Source organism: Ambystoma mexicanum, chromosome 1q (assembly GCF_040938575.1).
Source record: "Ambystoma mexicanum isolate Mex_15411 chromosome 1q, UKY_AmexF1_1, whole genome shotgun sequence".
Taxonomy (NCBI): Eukaryota; Metazoa; Chordata; class Amphibia; order Caudata; family Ambystomatidae; genus Ambystoma; species Ambystoma mexicanum.
In genome coordinates this window covers 840,317,430-840,339,039 of record NC_090922.1, presented here as the reverse complement: position 1 = coordinate 840,339,039, position 21,610 = coordinate 840,317,430, and the positions used below count along the sequence as shown (strand labels likewise).

Here is a 21,610-nt window from a genome sequence, read left to right as displayed (position 1 = left end):
CAAGCAGGACTGAACCGGCCGTTGCGTCGGGCCCACACCTGAGCACCCCAGTGGGAGGCTGGATGGCGAAGTTCGTCAGCGTGTGGGAATCCATCTCCACCGACCGTTGGGTGCTGGATGCACCTGGCCCACGGGCACACTCTCGAATTTCTAAAGAAGTGCCCCTGCATTCCTCCCGTGGCCAGGAAGGAAAGTCACGTCCCTCAACTGCTGTTAGAAGTAAGGGCGATGCTCAAGAAAGGTGCCATCGAGCTCGTCCCCAAGAGGCTCTGGGGCTCCGGAGTATACTCAAGGTACTTCCTCGTCAGAAAGAAGACAGGCGGTTGGTGCCCCATCCTGGACCTGCAGCGGTTAAACAAGTACATCAAGGGGCAAAAGTTCAGGATGGTCACCCTCCAGCACGTGCTGGGTCGCTGGACTTGGAGGATGCTTCCTTCCACATCCCCATTCTAAAAGGACACCGAAAGTTTCTCAGATTCATAGTCCATGGGCGGCACTACCAATTCAAGGCCCTGCCGCCCGGGCTGAAGTCGGCAGCCAGGGTGTTTATCAAGTGCCTCGCACCAGTGGCGGCGCGGCTGCGCCTTCGGGGGATCCACGTCTACCCCTACCTGGAGGATTGGCTCATCCGTGCAAGGACAAGAGAACTCGCCGTCGAGCACACAGCGGAGACCGTCCAACTTCTCACGGACCTGGGATTCTCCATCAACTACTCAAAATCCCACCTGGTCCCGTTGCAGGTCGCACTGTTTCTGGGAGCCAAGCTCGATACAGTGGCGCGGTTGGCCTCGCCGTCAGAGGAAAGGACAAAGGCAATCTTGGGCAAGGTGCAGCGCCTGCTGGCCGCGGACGTGGCCAGGTGAGAATCATCAAGTCCCTGCTCGGAATGATATCCTCATGCATCTACCTGGTGCGCCTGTGCAGGCTACGGATGCGTCCTCTACAAGAGTTTGACGCCCGTTGGATAGAAGCGACGGGCAGTTTCGAAGACAGGATCCCGCTCAACAAGGCTTTACGCCAAGCAATCCGATGGTGGGGCACCCGCACGCATCTTGCGGGGGGGCAAGGACTTCCAGACCCCGGTACATCAGGAGACGGTGACGACGGACGCCTCCCTGGAGGGAAGGGGAGTGCACATCAGAGATCTGCATGCGAGAGGCCTTTGGCTCCCGGAGGAGAGGTCTCTCCACATCAACATCCTGGAACTGCAAGCAGAGTTCTGGGCCCTCAGGTCGTTTCTCCCGTCCCTCAAGGGCAAGGTGGTGAGGGTCTTCACCTACAACACTACCACGATGTTCTACATCTGGAAGCAGGGAGGCACCAGATCCCCAGCCCTGTCCAAGGAGGCCCAGGATCTGTGGCACTGGGCTGTCGCCCAGGGGATGTTTCTGGTGCCCTTACATCTAGCAGGAATAAAGAACGTCATCGCCGACTCACTCAGCAGGGAGCTGCGCTCGTGCCATGAGTGGGAGCTGCGCCAGGACCTGATGGATCGGCTTTTCCAACGATGGGGCAAACCCCAGATCGACCTGTTTGCGACTGCGACGAACTCCAAGTGCCAGAGGTTCGCCAGCAGGTTTCCCCAGCCAAGGAGCATGGGCGATGCTTTCTCGTTCCCCTGGGACGGCCTGTTCCTGTATGCATTCCCTCCGTTGGCGTTGCTGCTCCGACTCATCAACCAACTCAAGAGAGATGATCCTCGTCGCACCTGCGTGGCCGAGACAGATCTGGTACCCGGACCTTCTGGACTTCTCAGCGTCCCCCCCAGTCAGACTGTCGACGGACGCAGATCATCTCTCCAGAGAAGGAGGCGCCATCCTCCATCACGACCCGGAGTCACTGAATTTGCAGGCCTGGCTCCTGCAGCACTAGAGTTTGGAGGGTACGATATCCCGGCGGACTGCAAGCAGGTGCTTGCAAAAGCCAGGGCGTCCTCAACTCTGAAGTGCTACGGACTCAAGTGGAAGAGTTTCTCTGTCTGGTGCTGTGCACAGAAGATTGACCCTCTGCGAATTACGGCCCCTGAAGTGCTGCCGTACCTGCTGTCGCTGGCCAAGGCGGGCCTGGCTCACGCTTCCATCAAGATCCATCTTGCCGCGATTTCCCATTACACCAGAACTACGGGACGGTCATCCCTGTGGTCTCATCGCCAGTTTATGAAGGGACTGTTCCGATCCGACTCTGGCCCCGGCGTGCGAGCTCAACGTGGTGCTGACCAGGCTCATGGGACCGCCATTCGAGCCTCTGCATTTGGCACCATTGAAATTTCTATCAGGGAAAACAGCGTTCCTTGTGGCCATCCCACCTCCGTACGACGAGTGGGAGAGATCCAGGCCCTATCCTGCAAGCCCCCATACTTGACTTTCCACGAGACGAGGGTGGTGCTGAGGACACACCCCTCCTTCATGCCCAAGGTGCCGTCGGACTTCCCCCTGAACGAGCCCTTGGTGTTGCCAGTTTTCTTCCCGTCGCCTTCATCGCCGGCTGAGAGGACTTTGCACTCGCTGGATGTAGCTAGAGCGCTGAAGTTCTACGTGGACCGTACAAAGAGTTTTCGGAAGACATCACAGCTTTTTGTGAACTTTGGACCTGTGAATCAAGGGAAGACCCTCTCGAAGGCTTCCATTTCCAGATGGCTCTCCGGCTGCATCATGCACTGTCATCGGTTGGCAAACAGACCGTTGCCCGGCAGTCCGAGAGCCCATTCGACCAGAGCGGTCGCTGCTACTACGGCGTTCTTGTCTGGTGTGCCCCTGGTGGACATCTGCAGGGCTGCTATGTGGAGGTCGACGCACATCTTCACGAAATTCTTCTGCGTCGACCTGGATTCCAGGGAGGAGTCCAGCGTCGGCCAAGCAGTGCTGCGCAACCTGTTCGCCTGAAGGTGGGCCTGGTGAGGAGGTAAGAGTTGCTTAATGTTGAGTTTATGTAATGCTTAATGTTGAGCCTTGCCACCTCCCGTGGTTGTGCATGTGTGTACTGCTATGTATTCTCATTTCTGAGGCTTGTGGAATCTGCTTAGATCACATGCTGTGCATAGGCCGACCTCTAGTGGAAGCTGCGGAGTATTACAGTTTGTTTTTCGAAACTCGAAAATGGGCATCGACACAGGGCGTGCCAGTAATACTATCCCTAGTGTGACATCCACTGTACCCAAGATCCCTCACGCGTCTAGGATCCTCAGATTGTTTTTTTCCGCCATACTGGTCGGAAGCATTTTGTGGAGTCCCCTGGCCTTAGCCATACTTTTGCTAAAATATTGATTAATTGACATCCTTCCCCATCCCAATGTCAAACTTCAACACTCGACGCCGGCTGGAGAAGAAATCGACCGTCGGCTGCTGCACGACGGATTTGGGCCTCGGAAGGCCTCTGGCCTCGGCCCTGCAAGTAGCGAGAGTGGGGGGGTTGGACATACTCTACACTCTTGGTATATAGGTACACCTTATTCATTTCCTACACTTAACAGCCCGCTGCCTCAAGGTGCGTATGGAGGGTACCCCTTTTCAATTCTGCCCCAAGTGCAATCGCAAATACCCTTGGGTCGACAGGCACGCCACGTGCAATCTCTGCTTGCCGTGGGGCCACCCCGAAGCAAACTGCAGAGCGTGTAGTAGGTTTAAACCTAAGACACCTAAGGACCGTTCGACGAAGCGTTGGGCCCACCACGCCAGGCAGGCGGCCATGGCAGCAGAGGGCGCCTTCAGCGATGGCAGCGACGCCGTGCTTTCGGACGACAAGGGAATTACGGCGTCGAAAGACAGCCGAGCGCAGGTCCCCGACCTCGGAAGGTCGTCCGACAGGGCGGCTATGGGGAAGACCCCCGGCGACACAGGCGCTTCACACACCACCCACACTAAACACACGAAGTCCAACCGAGACTCAACGACGTCGAGTGCTCGGAAAGAGGCACAAACAGAACGGTCCGAATCGGTGTCTTCTGGGCGTTCGAGATCGCCGCATGACTCCAGGCAATCATCCACTCTTGCCAAGAGTGCCTCGCTCCCTAGGATAATGGAAGTTCGAACGTTGGAAGACGAAGACGACTTCCACCCCCAGGCCTCACTCCAGGAGTCGGAGCCCGCAGACAAGATCAGCACGGCCCCACGTTCGAAGGACAGGCAGGGACTCTACCCCCGATCCTCGACGCCAGGCGTCGAAAACCTCCGGAGCCACAAAGGGACAGGGAAAACACTTTTCCACTCACGGGGAGGGGGGAAAACAGCAGAAGAAGCAGCCTCTGCACTCTTCCACACCTGTGAAACACTCCACTCCTCCTAAACAGGCAGACAAGACCAGGTCTGCTGATATTTCAAAGAGCAAATCTACTCAAGATAAATCTCCAAAACTTTCTGAGAGAGTCATTCCCAGTTCCAAAAAATGGTCCAGTGATGGCATAGATAGGGTCATGTCACGGATGTCTTCTTTGGCAGACTTTTACGATAGAAATCCAGACCATTTCCTTTCATATGATCCACAAGGGGCTACACCCTCAGGCTCTAATGATCCTATCCCCCCGAGTAAGAAGCCCCGGTTTGAGACACCGATGACGTCTAGAGACCCCTTCGAGGTACGACCATACTCACTATATCAAGGAGAGACTTCCTTTGGTGAGGACCAAGATTTTGGCATGGTACAAGAGCAAACCGGGACGGGCTACTATGGGGACGATGAGGACCAAGAAGAGGAAGAGGAAGACCCTGAAACCTACAGAGTAGATTCCCCGGTAGAAAAGGAAGCCCCGGGTACCGACTCCCCTGTCGATAACCAACCCCTCCTAAACGAGGTTCTCGCACGTGCAGCAGAACATTTCCATATTGACACCCACGGTGTCCAGGAGGAGAGGGACTTCGCCGAGGAGTTAGTAGGAGAAAGGAGGCCTGTTGCCCAGACCATCCCTATCCTCAAGTCTATTCAGCGAATAATGGACCCGTCCCTGGTGAACCCGAACCTCACCAGAGCAGTCAATCCCAGAGTTGAAAAACTTTTCAGGGCAGCCCAGTCTGACCCTCTCTATATAAGAGGACATCTGAAGCCAGACTCCCTAGTTGTCACTAACACTCGTAAGAGGGCTGAAACACCCTTGTCATCGTCCGAAGCTCCTCCAGACAAGGAGAGCAAAAAACTATATGGTTTCGGCAGGAAAGTAGCCTCAACGTCCGCCTATCAGGCAAGGATTGCAAACTCCACCACCCTGTTGGCCAGCTACAACTGCCATCAGTGGGAAGAAGTCGCGGCACTCATAGCCTCTGCACCAGAACCCTTAAAGGGCCAGTTAGCTCAGATTTCCGCAGAGGGTAGAGCCGTGTCTGGTTGCATTTTAAAAGCAACCTTTGACGCTGCGGACAACGCAGGCAGATTGATAACAGATAGCAGAAGGTACTGTTATCAAGAGACATGCGTGGTTACGGCAGTCTGGTTTTAAGGCAGAAACCCAGGCATCATTGTTGGACAAACCGGTGGAAGCCGATCTGTTGTTTGGTAAGGCGGTCGAGGACGCACTGAAGAACACCAAGGACGAATACGAGGCACTCAAGTCCCTTGGCCAGTTAACCAATAAACCCCCTAACTAGAGAGGGAATAGTAATTTTCGTCGTCCACGCTGCCAAAATTCCCAGAGAGGATCTAACTATTCCCAGGGGCAGGGTACACAGTGGAACAACAGCCAACAGTCTACCCAGGGTTACGGCAGGGGTAATAGGAGAGGACGTGGTAAAGGCAGAGGCAGCCCCAGCAAAGGAGGCGGCACGCCTCCACCAAAGCAGTGACGCTCAGTTCAGGGTCCCTTCTCACGCAACCCCAGTAGGGGGACGCATTTCCAACTTCACCCAGGCTTGGGAAGGGATCACCTCAGACAGATGGGTGCTGTCAACAGTATCCACAGGGTACTGTATAGAACTACTGCAGCGTCCCCGGAACCATCCTCCACGACAAAGAGTACACTCTTTAGAACATCGGAAGATTCTCCTCGTGGAGATCGCCATTCTGCTAGCAAAGGACGCGATAGAACTCGTCCCGGGTGTAACGCTCACCTGATTCCCGCAGAGGCGCCGGCCTTGACTGGGTGAATGCCGTATCTTCAAAGGTGATGTGTAACACACGGTTGGCTCTTTGGGCTGGACCTCTGTGCACTGTATGTCTGACTCGAAGAGTAAGATGTCTGCAGATAGAAAATATGGGATTAATGAACTGGGGTTATTGGGTGCCTCTCTCCTCTTCCCTTTCTCTTCTCCTGTAGAACCCCAAAGGTTAACACCCTCACCTTAGGTAAGTAAACGCCGAGCTCTCCATCTGCCTCGGGGCCGGGTGCCGTAACCAGTTTGTTCACTGGATAAGGGTGCAGGCCTCTTGACCTCAGAGGACTGCTGTCCGTCGTTAACTGCACGAACGGTAAGTTCTGGGCACTTCAAATGTCTTAAAAGTCTTTTGTAATGATATCTCTTGTTTTGCAGGGTTCCGGCGATGGCGGGCTGATGAGAGTTGAGGATCGAACCCGCGTGAGGAATAGAAGCGCCTGGAAGCACGTAAGTAAGCGCTTGTAGCCTGCTTCACGATGCGCACTAACTGTCCCTTTTATCTTGCAGGTACAAGTTCGGAGCTTTAGAGAAGCTGAAGGGTGCTGGAATACCCACTGGATTCGGCTTGGGAAGGAGTAATGGCACGTGAGTAATAAAGTTGCCCAATGTCTTTAAACGCACCTTCTTTTGTCTTTCAGATGCGGGATGCAGCGCCGAAGGCCTCCGGAGCGTGCGAAGAGCTGGTAAGCTTTTGTCTTTCAGATGCCAGAATGCAGCGTGAGGCGTTGGTGACAGCCGATGGACCAGGTAAGAGATGCGCTGCCACTGAAGACCGTAGTGCTAACCTGTTCTTTCTTTGTCTTTACAGGTACTTCTGAAGACTGGATTCCAGGATGGTAAGCCTTTGTTCCCTTAGGCCCAGGATCAGAAGCAGAAGACACGATGAGCGTTCTGCTGCAGAGAATGCAGAATAACGCAAAGCAAGATTCATCCATCGGGTGTGGTTTAAATAGCCTCCTGTAGTGCTTAGGTGTCTCCTTCCACAGCCACGCCTAAGAAAAGAGTTCCTGCTTTCCAGAAGAGTTCCAGTGTTCTGAACCTAGGGAGTGGCTCCTGCCCCACCCAACAGGAAAAGTAGTCCCAAACAGAAGAGGATCAGGGGTTCAACTGGCAGGTAAGTAAGCAGCATGGTCTGCTGCAGGTAAGTCCACCCAAGCATTATGAGCCCGGCGCTTCCAGCGCTGGGACTGGGCATCTTTATGAGCCTGGTGCCACTGGCGCCAGGACAGGGTCCAAAAGGTCCCAATTGGGACTGGCTGGCACTCGGAACCGGGGTTATGGGTCTGCTTCCAAGGGAATCGGGCAAGTCCTGATCTTTTGGAAGCAGAGATCATGACACCGGGACACCAGGTAAACAAGGGTATTTATTCAACTTACTTCCTTGTGCCAAAAAAGGACTTGACAATGCGCCCAGTTTTGGACTTACGGCCTGCCAACAAGTGTGTCAAGCCCCAAAAGTTTCGTATGATTACGCTACAAGAGGTAATCCCCCTCCTAAAAAAAGGGGATTACATGGCAACCTTGGATATGAAAGATGCCTATTTTCATATTTCCATGTTCCCAGCGCACAGAAGGTACTTGCGCTTCAAGGTGGACAGTCGGCACTACCAATTCAAGGTACTGCCCTTCGGGATACCTTCGGCACCAAGGGTATTCACCAAGGTACTGGCGGTAGCGGCTGCACACCTACACAGGGAGGCAATCCCGGTGTACCCTTATCTGGACGACTGGATCATAACGGGGGAAACCCCAGTAATTTGCAGGACAAACATTCAAAGGACTATTGACCTCCTCCACGAATTAGGCTTCTCAATCAACGAGAAAAAGTCAAGCCTGGTGCCAAGCACCTCCAAACAGTTCCTAGGAGCAATCCTAGATACTCAAGAGGGGTTGACCTTTCCTTCAGAGGAAGGAATTCGGAATATACTACTGCAAATTCCGCAATATCAGTCCGGTCACCAAATAACGGTACGCAAAGCAATGCGTTTACTGGGCATGATGGCGTCATGTATTTACCTGGTCCCCCACGCGCGCCTGCGCATGCGTCCCATGCAGGAATGGTTGGCGAAACAGTGGTCTCAGGCAAGTGGTCAGTGGGACGATCTAGTGGTCGTTTCGCCAACACTAGTACAAAGCCTTCACTGGTGGACAAGAGAGAATCTTGCACAGGGAAAACCCTTTTACGATCCCGTAGTACAGGCAGTAGTCACTACCGATGCATGTCTGACAGGGTGGGGAGCTCACCATCTCCACCACACAGCTCAGGGTCTCTGGTCTCCCTCAGTGGCCAAGAACCACATCAACCTGCTAGAGCTTCTGGCAGTATTCAGAGCGCTTCAAGCGTTCGAGCCCCACCTACTAAACCTGTCAGTGCAAATCCGGACGGACAGCACAACAGCCATGTTCTACCTGAACAAGCAAGGAGGGACTCGTTCGCCAAATCTGTCCAAGCTTGCCCAGAAAATCTGGATATGGGCACTCAGACGGAGAATCTTCTTGTCATCACAACATGTTCCAGGGGAGTTCAATTCCCTAGCGGATGCTCTGAGCAGAGACTCCCTCCCAGTGGAACACGAATGGGTTCTACACAGAGAGGTCGTAGAAGATATCTTCTCTCATTGGGGTTTCCCCACTATAAGACTTATTCGCCACAAGCGAAAACAGACAATGCCCAGGATTTGCATCCAGTTTCCCCCAACCAGACTCCCAGGGGAATGCCCTGTGGATGAACTGGTCAGGGATGTTTGCGTACGCTTTTCCACCAACTCCTCTCATCAGGAAGGTGGTGAACAAGATGAGCAGAGAGTCGATGACGCTCGTCCTAGTTGCTCCCATGTGGGCAAGACAAACGTGGTTCCCACACCTACGCAGGATGGCGGTGTGCGAGCCCATCAAACTTCCAGCCTGGTACAACCTACTGTCCCAGCACCAAGGTCAAACAGTGCATCAGCAACCCAACTCAATGAACCTGGCAGCATGGCTCCTGAGGTCATAGAGTTTGGACATCTCAATTTACCACAGAGGTGTATGGACATCCTAAAGGAATCTAGGAAACCAAACAGAAGGCACTGTTACTTTGACAAGTGGAAGAGATTCGTTATCTGGTGCCAGAGTAGAAAAATCAACCCAGTTGATTGCACTCCTTCCACTATTGTTACATACATGCTCCACCTGCTAGATGCAGGATTGGTTTTTAACTCACTGAAAGTACACCTGGCAGCCCTGTCGGCATACACCACTTCCCATAACAAGGTCTCGTGGTGGAAAGTACCAGTAGTTAAAGCCTTCATGGAAGGAGTAAAGAGACGTCACCCTCCTATTTCGAACCCACCACCAGGGTGGGACCTTAATGTGGTGCTAGCTAAGCTCATGGGGCCCCCTTTCGAGCCCATGCATAAGAGCAGTCACAAACACCTGACTTATAAAACGGCCTTCTTAGTAGCTATTACTTCTATAAGAAGGGCAGGTGAAATTCAGGCTCTGTCAGTGCAGGATCCCTTCTTTACTGTCCATAAAGACAAACTGGTTTTACGCACACACCCTAGGTTCTCACCTAAGTTTATATCTAAATTCCACGTAAACCAGTCCATCGAGCTTCCGGCTTTCTTCCAGGACCCTCAAAGCTCGGCTGAGGTGAAACTACACACCCTAGATGTGCGTAGGGTGGTCCTCGCGTCTCTAAAGGTGCCATCTCGAAGTGGATTATTAACTGTATCCAGCTGTGTTACTCACTCTCTGAAAGAACTCTGCCTTTCACACCAAGAGCCCACTCTATTAGAGGCATCGGGGCCACTCTGGCTTTCATTGCAAATGTACCCCTTGACACCATTTGCAAAGCAGCTACTTGGAGCTCTATTCACTCAGCATTACTGCATTGATACCCATTCCAAGGCAGATACACAAGTGGGACAAGCGGTTCTAAGACACTTATTTGCTCATGACCCTTCTCACATCCCACCTCCTTCTTCAGGTACTGCTCGCTAATCTATGCACAGCATGTGATCTAAGCAGATTCCACAAGCCTCAGAAGGGATATATTACTCACCGTAATCGTATTTCTGATGCTTGTATCTGCTTAGATTCACATGCGACCCAACCTTCCCCCCCCCCTCTGAGAGAAGGCGCATGGTTGCTTGTAGTCTTACCTTTCTATCTATCTGCTTGGATTATCTGTACTCACGCTACTCCTCGTGCTACCTCATGTCAGAAAAAATACAATCTAAGGATCCTAGACGCGTGAGGGATCTTGGGTACAGTGGATGTCACACTAGGGATAGTATTACTGGCACGCCCTGTGTCGACACCCATTTTCGAGTTTCGAAAAACAAACTGTAGTACTCTGCAGCTTCCCAAGATGGCGGCCTATGCACAGCATGTGAATCTAAGCAGATACAAGCATCAGAAATACGATTACGGTGAGTAATGTATCCCATTCATGAGCATGTGAATCCATGCCAGACCCCATGCTGGAAAAGGAACAAGTTACTTACCTGTAACTGTTGTTCTCCAGCATGGGTCTGGCATGGATTCACATCCTACCCCTCTGCGGCTCTTCACTTGGTCATACTGCCACTTTACGTGCTACCAAATCTGAGGATGGCTGCCAGGGGCGGGGCTTAGGGAGAGGGCAGTATGACCCAGAGACCAGTGATTGGTAACTACTAAGAAAGACAGATCAGAAACGAAACTGATACTGATTTTTTCTTTACCGATGATTCCCAGCCTGACGACGGGGAATATTCATGAGCATGTGAACCCATGCCAGACCCATGCTGGAGAACAACAGTTACAGGTAAGTAACTTGTTCCTTCTTTTCTCTCTCCATACCTCCCTTCTCGCCCCAGTCATCTCTTCTTTCGGCATCTCCCACCACTTCTACGCGGATGACACCCAACTCTTTCTTTCCTTCGATTCCTTCACATCAGACCTCCACCACACTCTTTCTTCCTGCCTCACAGCCATAAAAAACTGATGTCATCCCACTTTCTTTCCCTCTATACTGACAAGACTGAGGTGCTTTTCTTCCCTCCTAACACTCTCTCTCCTTCCCTCCTCCTTTCATCCACTTTCCACCTTCCAACCTCCCCATATCTACCCATGCCCGCAATCTCGGCCTCCATCTTGACTCTTCTCTCTCCTTCTCCAACCACATCTCTCTAACCTCTCGTGCCTGTCGGCACCACCTCTTCAACATCCGCAAGATCTGCTCCTCTCTCACCTTTCATGCTTCCAAACTCCTGATCTCCTCCCTTATTTTCTACCGCCTCTTTTCTACTGCTCCTCTCTCCTCTTTGGACTCCCTGTCTCACCTGACTCCCCTTAAATCCATCTACCACTCCTCTATCCGTACTCTGTCTTCTCGGCCATCAAGACTCTATTTCTTCCTCTCTCTCTCAACTTGGCTGGCTTCCCTTCCTCTCACTCTGTCGTCTACAAATCTCTCCATGACCTGCCCCCCTACCTTTCTTCCCTCCTCTCATTTTACTCCCCCTCCCGCTCTCTCCACTCAGCAGACCTCTACCTTCTCACTGTACCCCCAGCCCCATGTGCATCCTCACGCTTCCGCTCCTTCCAACTCTTGGCCCCCCTACACTGGAACTCCCTACCGTTCTCCATCCGCAACACCCCCACCTACTCATCCTTCTGCTCCTCACTGAAAGCCCTTCTTCTTCACTCCCCCCCCCCTTACTCCCCTTCCCTACCCCTCTCCCCTTCTAACCCCTCCCTCCTTCCCCCTTCCCCAATGACCTCGAATTGGTTACTGAAACCACTTAGAGGGCATAGGAGGTCACCAGATCACTCCCCCTTCCCCTCCCCCTTCTCCCTCCCTCCTACTCCCTTGACCTCAAAACAGACATTGTAATCCCGTCACCCACCCCCTCTCCCCTCCCCCCACTCTCCCCCTCCTTTTAGTAAATTGTTCTACATATTGTTCTAATGACTTGTTTCATGTTTGTAAATATGCTTCTCTCACTATTGTACCTGTTGTTATAGTGTAATGCGCTTTGGCTTAATGCGCTATTTAAACTCAGTAAACATAAAAGGAAAGTGTTCGAGAAATGATATGTTAGGATAGTTGAGCAGTTATCTTCCCTTCCCCATGTTTTCAGCACGGGGCAAGGCAGCGCGTTTGGGCTTCGCACACACTATAGGTTCTTGGCCTTCTCTCTCGCAATAAGTGTCTTAATGTAGAGGGCATGATGCAGCAAACAAAACACAAAAGTTCCTTTCCTTTGTCAAGGTTTCACTTTCACAAATTCAAGACTGGTCTCCCTCGTTCGGGTTATGACCATGGATCCCCCTCGTTCGGGCTCAGATCCCCTTTTGATACCAGAGTCGAAGACTTTTTAATGTGCAATGGGTTTTTCTTCAACCGTCGCAGGGGCTGCTTCGATTCACTTCAAACAGTGTACACTTGACATCGATCTTCTGCTTTCATTTCCCTTCATCAAGATACCATACAGAGACCTTCGATTGAGCACATTCGCAGTGCTGGACCAGTCTGTCAATGGTATTGTATCTTTCCTTGTAATGTTCAAATATTCACCAGCAATTTAGCTTCACTCGCACGTTTCATCACACGCATTTAACAATGTTCTTTCCAGCGCTCACTTTACAATGTTGCCGCTTGCAACCCTGAGTTCAACACAGACCCGTCTCCCCAACTCACTGGCTGTGGTGTTTTCTGTTGCTTCTTTATTCTTGGAGCCAAGAACGATACCACGGCGTCTGCTGCTCCTCCCTGATTTGCTCTGTTACCCTCGATATCTCATACACACAATTGAGGATTCTTTAGCCTTATTTACTGGTCTTACGTTTTCTGCCTTGAAGGTTTCTTGAAAGTAATGGCTTCCTGTCAATGAGGTCAAATGTGTTGTCCCTCTCACAAACCTTTTGTGCCTGGCCGTCTTTCTCCCCTCGTTCAGCTGCCAACTCGAAACTGCTGTACCTTTGTGTGCTTTGCCTCGCTCAGCGTGTGCTCTCATGCTCTGTCTTTTATCTGTGTGGGGAAGTGTACTGGAAGTCAGGTGTGAGTGATTCCTGACCATTGTGCTGTGCAAGTATTGAGCTCTGTAAGTCCTTTTGGATATTTGCTGGCATCCTGCCTCCTTCTCCGGTCCCACCGCGGCTGCCTCCTCTCAAACGGTATCAGGTAATAATATTGCCATATATATGGTCGCCGTAAATAATATCGCCGGGAAAATGTCGTGGCAATATTATTTAGGTGACCATATATATGGGGACAGGGGCAACAAAAAAAATTTGGGGGTTGCGGGGGTGTTCCACGCAATAATGTCACCACAAAAAACGCCCATTTTTCGGCGACATTATTACATGGAACCTCTCAAACAAGGTACCCTGCTGGTCTCCCTGTTGCTCCTTGTTCTGCTCCACTGGTCTCCCTTTATACACCTATAGCCTACAGGCTGCAGGTGTGGATCTCTGACACTTGTCTGACCATAATTAAGGTGACATGCCTGACACATACAGCACTTTTTAGGCATTTTCCTCGTCCCAGTACTAGAGTGGTGAAGTGATGTAGTATTCATTACTCTGTCGCCTCTTCCTCGTCCCAGTACTGAAAAGTGTCATGTGGGGAAATTAGGGGAACAGGTTTATAGTAGCCCATAAAGGTTGGGGAGGGTAAGGTTGGTCCTCAACAGGAAAAGGGGGATACCAATCCTCCTGCAGCCAGGTTATCCTCCCTCTCTTCTCCACCCCCAGGGTCGGGATCCAAGAGCAATGGCATTTCCATGGCCACCTGAGCAGAGGATCCAAGGGGAGAGTAGGAGTGAGAATACCCTCTGGTTTCTCACACTGGTTTTGCGGCTATCCTGAGGGTAAATGACTGTTCTGCTGCCATTTGAAAAGGCCATTGACTGGTATGGGTGTCCTTCTCTCCCCTATGGACCTTTGCTGCCATTGGCTGCTTTAAGCTAAGCCCCTCTGTTCTCTCAGCATGTGGATTAAGTCTGAATGCCTTTTTTTCGTAAGTAAGGGAAGCTGTCACATTTCAAGTTACTTAGTTGCAGGAAATTTGCAATTTTGTAAACCCTAGAGCTTTTGCAAGGAAGGCAAAGAGAATGGCTTTGTTTACTCTCCCTTCCGAGCAAATCCTTATTAACTCAGTGCAAATGTGTGCCCATGGGACTTCAGCGCGCTGCACGAGGATGAGTCACAATGAGTATTGCTTCCTTTGGGACGAGTGCCAGGGGAGAATTTGTATTTCTTAATTTCTCAGTAACTTTGAAACATTTCCAAATGCTCGCCAGTTTGTCTCTACTTGTTCCAGGGAACTACAAGTACCAGCAGCCCCAGCGGTGGACCGAAAAGACAATGGGAACAAAACCCTCTTCAGGGGTACCCAGTGTCAGTGAAACACAATCCTATGGGACTGCTGCGAGACCAGAAAGAACAGACCAGACCAAGTGTTTGTATATGTTCAGAGTGCTGACATCTGCTTCCTGCAAGAAAACCTGCTCGCCTGCATCTGCACAGTGGAGCTGTGTTGCAATACAGATACAGACTGTTTGGCGCTTAAGTCAAAGCAACTACTCACCAGTCACAGAGCCATAAAGCAGCTCTTTAACAAAGAGTTCCATGCCCAGGACTTTGACCCTCCCACAAACTAGACCTTTGCTAATAGCGGACCACCATTGCTGATCTGTGGTGGTGCTGCACAAGACAGAGGTGGGGTTATACCCCTTTTATGTGCTTTGGTGTTTGTTATGCCATAGACTCCCTATTGTTAATGTGAAAGCCATCATCCATAGGAAATGCGAACATTATGTGTCTAGTAACTTTTGAGCTGTCGGATGTACCAGCGTGAACCTTTACAAAGAGAATTTGTTGCCCGTAACCCTGCAACTGGAACATTTTGTGCAATTGCATATTACGGTTCAAAAGATATGATGGGTAAAAAAAAAGGTGTGTTTTTAAATTTTCTATTCATTTTCACAATGGGAAAAGGTCAAATCTTTGCTCAAACCTGGATTTTCGCCAGCAAATCCTCTGCTGGTTTGGTTTGAATCTGTTCAGTAGTTTTTTTTTAACATTTGGAGTAGAGCTGGGTACCCAAAATGTTAGTTCTGTCTTCTATGATGCATTGCTGGTGCCAAGGCTTTTCATTTCTGAAAAACGGCCATTGCTCTGTCCAAGATTCAAAATATCAACTCATTTTTGGAAACTCACCTAAAATGATATAAGGGGTGTAAGTAAGTAGGATAGTTATGAGGCTATGGATCATGTGGGCAGGGTAAGAAAGGATGATGTAATAAGGATGGAAATGAATGAGAGCTGATGGCAGAGAGACACTGCAGGACCTCAGAGGAAAGGCCCTAGCCTGCCCCTTCGACAGCACCAGGAAAGATCCTGGCTGTTTGAAACACCATAGAGCCCATGGTGGGACCTGGGTTCAAATCCCCATAGTGAAACATGGGGAAATGTATGGGGGACATAAATTAATAAAATACCTGAGCCCCAAGGACCAGACAAATAATATTTAAAAAGAGCCCAGGATAAAAGAAGAATAAATAAAGAAAGTGAAATCATCATTAAAACTACAGAAGTCCAATTGGCCAATAAGGAACAAGAGCCTAACAGAAGTGGGCCAGAGTGGAAACACCCTGTCAGCCAATCCTGTAAGCAGGGCTTACCTCCAATCAGGAGACCACAGGATGAGGAGGAGTCTGGTTATAAAAGCAGAGCCAGCTCACTCTGAACTTTGCTCAGTTAGGAACAGTTTCCCAGTATTTCTTTCCAGATGCTGGTGAAGGGAAGAGGAGCTGTATTCTGAAGGAGGAGATGCTGCCTGGGTGGCGCAGCCTGGAGTACCCTGGAAGCTGCCTGAAGAGGCTGGAGGAAACTGATTGACCCAGGGGGAGAAGGTGAGTATACCTGCAGCCCACCTAAATCAAGAAAGGTGGAAGAGCTGATCTGCCTGAGAAGAGGCTGAGCAAACTCACTGAGCAAGGGGGAAGAAGAAGAGTACTCCTTCAACCCGCCTAAATCTAAAAGGTGGCAGAGCTGACCTGCCTGAGAAGCCTGTGAAGAGGCAACGGCAACCTTTCCTTAAGACCCTGGTAGAGAGACCAGACCAGAAGCAAGTCCCCTGAAGAGAAGAGGGGCAAAATCAAGTCCTCTAAAGTGGAGATGGGCAAAGCAAAGAGAAAGAGAAAAGGGCCACCAAGTAAGAGGTGAGACTATCGCATAAAGGGGGTAAGAGAGAGAAACTCAGAAGCCCAACGGGCGGTTGGGGCAACAGACTAAGAAGCCAAGAGAGAGCGGGAGATTGTGAGAATCAACTAAGGGATTAAGAACCCAGCTCATCCCTCGCCTAAGAGATCCTGCATATGAAAGGCAACTAAAGGTCCCAGTTTAAATTTTCACATGAGCTACCCTGTTGCGCGTCTACCTGGGAGAAGGCCTCCCTAAATTGATAGACTTTGTTATTTTAGGGAAGGACTTTTAAGTTGGAGATTCTTCCCCTCCCCAACACTTTTCCACTTAAGGGAAGGACTTTAAGGTATTAGCCATTCTGACAACCCTCTATTTTAGGAACATTTGATTCAGAAAACCTTTATGTTAAGTTGAGGATTAATTATGATAGGCGAATTTACTTCAGTGTTTTTAGTGCTTTGGGCACCTTTTGGGTTCCATAGGAGAAGTGCATGTTACGTTTGCCTTATTCACTCATGGATAGACATCTGAATCATATGTGTTGGAACTCTCTCTCTCTCTCTCTCTCTCTCTCTCTCTCTCTCTCTCTCTCTCTCTCTCTCTCTGTCTCTCTCCCTCTCTCTGTCTCTCTCTCTCTCTCTCTCTCTTCTCCAGGAATTAGTAAAGATGGCTGACCGACCTCTCTGTTATATAGGGGTAAAGATACAATACATTACATTTGTTCTAGAAATTATGTAGTGCCTCAGTGAAAGCTGTTGTGTGTGCGCTTATCCCGCACACATCAGGGGCTCCTAAGGTTTTACAGAGGCACATTGCCTGGTACATCTTGAACTATAGGGGATAAAGGGCAAATTTCAGGCACACAGTGTGCAGTTGAGGAGCATTGATCTATACCCAGCGTTATGCAATGGCACACGAAATACCGCCAGTGTCTACGAGGACCATATTTCGAGGGGATTGGGTCCTTACTCCATATCTATGACAGTAATCACCACAGCTGTGCTGCTTCGGAAAATCTTTCTGCGTCGATACGCCGTCCTTGAGGGCCTCTGTCGAGCCAACGTCACCGGATGTTATAAGTAGGACGCACAACGCCCGTAGCCTCAGTTGTAGTTTTTTCCCAGAACGTGTGGCACCAATCTACTGCCAATGTGACCACAGAAAGCCTTGCGGAAACGTAAGCTGCAATCGCATAAGAAATTCTGTAGCGGGGAAGGCAGGGAGAGAGCGATATGGAATACGTCGTCGGACCATCCCATCAAAAGAACGTTACCAGGTAAGAGAGTAACTTGATACAGCGACGGGGACGGACGACGACGGCGGCGATGACACAACGGACATCCCGTCATCACCCCCCCCCCCCCCCTCGGGCCTCTCCGCCTGACGAAATTGTCTCTTTTCACGCCAGGATAGCCAGGGCATCCAAGCTCTTCCAGCTCTGCCCTGAGGAACAGAAAAAGGAAGGTTTTCTTTACCAACGACGAGAGGCCAAGAGAAAGACGGTCCTCGCGGTGCCGTTGCTCGGCGACATCTGGGACGAGGGGCTGGCTATCCTCAAGAACCCTTCCACGAAACCCGCCAAGAGGGACAGGTACGAGAAGAAGCGAGGGCAAGAAGTTGGACTCCATGGGACGACGAGTCATCTCGTCGGCGGCGACGACGATTAAGGTGGCCAATGCGTTAGCGATTGTGGCCCGTTACGACAGGGAGCTTTGGTTATAGCTCCTCTGCTGGACTTCCTACCGGACGACAAGAGGGTGGAGGCCCTACAGATTCTGCAGGAAGGAGAGGTGGCGTCGGATCACGCCATAACGGTGGCAATGGACATTGCCGATACCGGATTTCGCCAACTGGGCAACACGGTTTGCCTCCGACGACGAGGATGGCTCAAGGCGACGGACTTTCGGCAGGACGTCCAGACCAGAGTGTTGGACATGCCTTTCGATGACAACAACCTGTTTGGAAAGACGGTGGATGAGTCCCTCCAGGCCATCAAGACAGACACGGAAACAGCCCGAGCCCTAGGAGTCCTTCAGCAACGGCGGCCCTTTCGGAGCTCGGGAGGTAGACGGGGAGCCTCCAAGGGATCCAGCGACGGCTCTTCTACTTACCGCTAGGCGGCCCGCTCCTCGTCCCAGGAGGCCTACAGAGGCCGCGGCAAGCAAGGAGGGTCTCGTCGGCAAGGAGGCCAAGGTGGCAAGGCCTCTTCCAAGCAGGACTGAACTGGCCATAGCGTTGGGCCCCCACCGAAGCACCCGGTGGGAGGCCAGCTGACGAAGTTCATCAGCGTGTGGGAGTCCATCTCCAACGACCGTTGGGTGCTGGACACCCTGGCCCGCGGACACTCGCTGGAATTTCAAAAGAAGTGTCCTCACCTTCCTCCCATGGTCAGGAAGGAGAATCACGTCCCTCAACTGCTGTTGGAGGTAAGGGCGATGCTCAAGAAGGGTGCCATCGAGCTCGTTCCCCAAGAGGCTCCGGAGTATACTCAAGATACTTCCTCGTCAGAAAGAAGACAGGCGGTTGGCGCGCCATCCTGGACCTGCGTCGGTTGAACAAGTACATCAAGGCACAGAAATTCAGGATGGTCACCCTCCAGCACGTGCTGGGACAGCTGGAGGAGGGCGACTTCCTATCGTCACTGGACCTGGAGGATGCTTACTTCCACATCCCCATTCTAAAAGGACACAGAAAGTTCCTCAGATTCGTAGTCCAGGGGCGTCACTACCAATTCAGAGCCCTGCCGTTCGGATTAAAGTCGGCACCCAGGGTGTTCACCAAGTGCCTCGCACCTGTGGCGGCGCGGCTGCGCCTGCAATGGATCCATGTCTACCCTTACCTGGACGACTGGCTAATCCGTGCAAGGTCAAGAGAACTCGCCGTCAAACACACAGCGAGGACTGTCCGCCTGCTCACAGAGCTGGGATTCGCCATCAACTACCCCATATCCCATCTGGTCCCGTCGCAGATGGCACTGTTTCTGGGAGCGAAGCTCGATATAGTGAAGTGATTGGCATCTCCGTCGGAAGAAAGGACGAAGGCCATTTTGGGCAAGGTGCAGGGCCTGTTAGCCATGGATGTGGCCAGAGTGAGATCCATCAAGTCCCTCCTCGGGATGATGTCCTCATGCATCTACCTTGTGCCCCTTTGCAGACTTCGGATGCGTCCGCTACAAGAGTTCCTTGACGCCCGCTGGATTCAAGCGGCGGGCAGCTTCGGAGACAGGATCCCGCTCGACAAGGAGTTCCGTCGGGCGATTCTATGGTGGGGTGCCCGTGCGCACCTCTCGGCAGGCATGGACTTTCGGGCCCCAGCGTATCAGGAGACGGGAACGACGGACTCCTCCCTATGAGGGATGGGGGGCCCACACCGGAGATCTCCACGCAAGAGGCCTCTGGCTCCCGGAGGAGAGGGCTCTTCACATCAACATCCTGGAGCTATGAGCCGTGTTCTGGGCACTCAAATCGTTCCTTCCCTCCCTCAAGGACAAGGGGGTGAGGATCTTCACCGACAACACCACCACGATGTTCTACATCCGGAAGCAGGGAGGCACCAGATCCCCAGCCCTATCCAAGGAGGCCCAGGATCTGTGGCACTGGGCCGTCGCCCAGGGGATGTTTCTGGTTCCCTTCCACCTGGCAGGAATAAAAAACACCATCGCCGACTCACTCAGCAGGGAGCTGCTCTCGTGCCACGAGTGGGAACTACGCCAGGACCAGGTCGATCAGCTCTTTCAATGGTGGGGCAAACCCCAGATCGACCTGTTCACGACGGCGACGGACTCCAAGTGCCAGAGGTTTGCCAGCAGGTTCGGTCAGCCGAGGAGCATGGGCGATGCTTTTTCGTTCCCTTGGGGCGGCCTGTTCCTGTACGCATTCCCTCCGTTGCCGTTGCTGCTCCGTCTCATCAACCAGCTCAAGAGGTCCGGGTGCAGGATGATCCTCGTTGCACCGGCGTGGCCGAGACAGATCTGGTTCCCGGACCTTCTGAACTTGTCAGTGTCCCCACCTATCAAGCTGGCGACGGACGCGTATCTTCTCTCCAGAGAAGGAGGCGCCATTCTCCATCACGACCCAGAGTCGCTGAACTTGCAGGCTTGGCTCCTGCAGCACTAGAGTTTGGAGGATACGATATCCCGGCTGACTGCAGAGAGGTTCTTGCAAAAGCCAGGGCGTCCTCAACTCTCAAATGTTATGGACATAAGTGGAAGAGGTTCTCTGTCTGCAGCCTTGCATAGAAGATTAACCCTCTGCGGATTACGGCCCCTCAAGTATTGCCATACCTACTGTCACTGGCCAAAGCTGGACTGGCTCACGCCTCCATCAAGATACATCTGGCTGCCATTTCCCGATACACCAGAACTACAGGACGGGCGTCCTTGTGGTCTCATCGCCTGGTGAAGGAATCTATGAAGGGACTATTCCGATCGTTCCCGCCGGTGAAGGCCCCTGCCCCGGCGTGGGAGCTCAATGTGGTGCTGACCAGGCTCATGGGGGCCCCATTCGAGCCTATGCATTCGGTGCCATTGAATTTCATGTCGTGGAAGACAGCATTTCTTGTGGCCATCACCTCCGCACGACGAGTGGGAGAGATCCATGCCCTATCTTCAAGCCTCCATACTTGACTTTTCACGACACGAGGGTGGTGCTGAGGACGCACCCTTCCTTTATGCCCAATGTGCCGTCGGACTTCCCCCTCAACGAGTCCTTGGTGTTGCCAGTTTTCTTCCCGTCGCCTTCGTCTCCGGCTGAGAGGACTTTGCACTCACTGGATGTGGCTAGAGCGCTGAAGTTCTACGTGGACCGCACGAGGTGTTTTCGGAAGACATCACAGCTGTTTGTGAACTTTGGACCTGTGAATCAAGGGAAGGCTCTCTCGAAGGCTTCCATTTCCAGATCGCTCTCCGGCTGCATCATGCACTGTCACCGGTTGGCAAACCGACCGCTGCCCGGCCGTCCGAGAGCCCATTCGACCAGAGCGATCGCTGCTACCACGGCGTTCCTGTCTGGTGTGCCCCTGCTGGATATCTGCAGGGCTGCTACGTGGACCTCGACGCTCACCTTCACGAGATTCTACTGCGTCGATCGGGACTCCAGGGAGGAGTCCAGGGTCAGCCAAGCAGTGCTGCGCAACCTGTTCTCTTAAGGTGAGCCTGGTGAGGAGGTAAGAGATGCTTAATGTTCAGTTGTTGTATTGCTTAATGTTCAGTTGTTGTATTGCTTAATGTTGAGCCTTTTGCCACCTCCCGTGGTTGTGCATGTGTATACTGCTATGTATTCTTATATTCATGAGCATGTGAATCCATGCCAGACCCCATGCTGGAGAAGGAACAAGTTACCTGTAACTGTTGTTCT

General features: G+C 51.9%; 1 protein-coding gene across 1 annotated transcript in view; it reads left to right on the top strand.

The window, feature by feature from the left end:
• Nucleotides 1-21,610, top strand: part of TDRD5 (tudor domain containing 5) — a 2,293,977-nt gene that overhangs the window by 2,121,847 nt on the left and 150,520 nt on the right. The gene's annotated exons all lie outside the window — the stretch shown is intronic.